The sequence below is a fragment of the Olea europaea genome, unplaced genomic scaffold (genome assembly GCF_002742605.1).
Source record: "Olea europaea var. sylvestris unplaced genomic scaffold, O_europaea_v1 scaffold22890, whole genome shotgun sequence".
Lineage (NCBI taxonomy): Eukaryota > Viridiplantae > Streptophyta > Magnoliopsida > Lamiales > Oleaceae > Olea > Olea europaea.
Window position 1 is genome coordinate 1 of NW_019240969.1, and position 1730 is coordinate 1730.

The 1730-nt window shown below is 28.8% G+C and overlaps 1 long non-coding RNA gene across 1 annotated transcript; it reads right to left on the minus strand.

The window, feature by feature from the left end:
* Positions 1-266: 266 nt before the first annotated feature.
* On the minus strand, positions 267-1718 carry LOC111381340. Its single transcript, XR_002700306.1, has 2 exons — positions 1348-1718; positions 267-864 (listed from the first exon to the last, which is right to left on the minus strand). It is a non-coding gene; the product is annotated as an uncharacterized LOC111381340 (long non-coding RNA).
* Positions 1719-1730: the final 12 nt, after the last annotated feature.

Sequence of the window (1730 nt, forward strand, 5' to 3'; positions counted from 1 at the left end):
TTTTTTTTTTTTTTTTTTTTTTTTTTTTTTTTTTTTTTATAACAAAATCATTCGTCTGCTAAAGCATTTTTTTGGCTAAAACTTGTTTTTCCCTACAAATGAAGTTTTTGTGTGGGAAATTTATTTAAGCTACTATGAAAAAAATTGTAGGAAAAAATTAAATTATTTTCATATATTTATTTTTATTTATATTGTGGTAATTTTTTTAACCTTATTCAAATTAATATAAAAATGCAAAAAGATAATACATAAATTAAAACATGTAGTGACAATCAATGTAAAATTGGATCCGAAATATTTCACCAAAATACATATAAAAATGATTCACTCGGTATAGTTACATCTAAACTTAAAATAGTATAAAAAACATGCTCTGCATCTACTATTATGCACCTAAAAAAACTACTATTCATCTTCATAAATTAGATATACAACTGATCCTCGCCAAAATTATTCTCTTCGTCCTCAATAGCATCCTCCTCATTAACATTATTCTCTATTGACAATGGTGCAAGTGAAGGTAAAACAAAGCCACAAACTTTATCACATAGCTGGTGCATAAAATTATGTCAAGACAGCAATGTAGAATTAAATTGTTGCTCAACAATTTCAAGCAGCATGTTTTGCTTCTAACTCATTCTCCATACTGCGTACATTGGAAGAAGATGTCTCAATGTCTTGAAGATGACCATTTCCCGACCTATAAATTTGACGTCCAGGTTTCATATCTAAAATGGACATCACGATATTAAGTTAAACCTTAGGATCATCTACATGTATCTCCTCCAAACAAGTGTCTTCAGGAAGTCTCTACCTTTTTGCCTTATTTACAAGATATTCATACCCTTTGAAAAGCATTTCATCCTACAAACATAACCCATAAGACATATAAAACAGTCCATAAAATCAAAATATGCATGAGATATAACACAGCTGTACACTACAGATATAGCATAATCTAGTAGATATAATTGACCCTCATAAACATTTCCATTTCCAAAATATTCCAAAGCATCCAAAAATTGTAGTACTACTTGCTCTCGTGATAATTTTCCTATACTACTTAATCTCATGATAATTTTCCTAACCTTTTAATTTAATCTAACTTTGTAATATGTTTTTTTGTGTCTAAATCGGTTGATAAAACATGATAAAGAAAACAACAGTTATAGTACCGAGTGTTTCTTACATGTTGGACCTTAACTGCATTATAAGCAAATTCAAATGTGTCGACTTTAGGAAACTTCGAACCATCCTAGTACAAAAAAGTATGTTTCTAACACTATATTCATATTATTGGTAAACTTATTTAATTAAGTACATGTTGATGACATATAAGTTCACTACCTCTGCTATCTCCTCAACTACGTATGAGAAAGGACGTGAACCAATACGATGATTATGCTTTTTCTTTGACTGATTTTCTATGCTTTCTGCAAAGAATAAATATAGATATTACATAAGAAAATTAGGGGAAAAAATATGAACTAGTAAGGAAAAAAAAAAAAAAAGATCCTTAAACTTATCAAGTGTTGAGAACAAAATATCAGCTTTCACTAGATATTGCGTACACACTCTCAACCCGTAACATTAATTATAACAAAAAGGCACCTTGACTCGACATATAAACATATATTTGTACGAATAAAATATCCCTTGTTTGAGTCCCATTTTTTCATCAAAATTCATTTTTCAACAGTGATTTGAACTAATTTCAATCACACATTTTT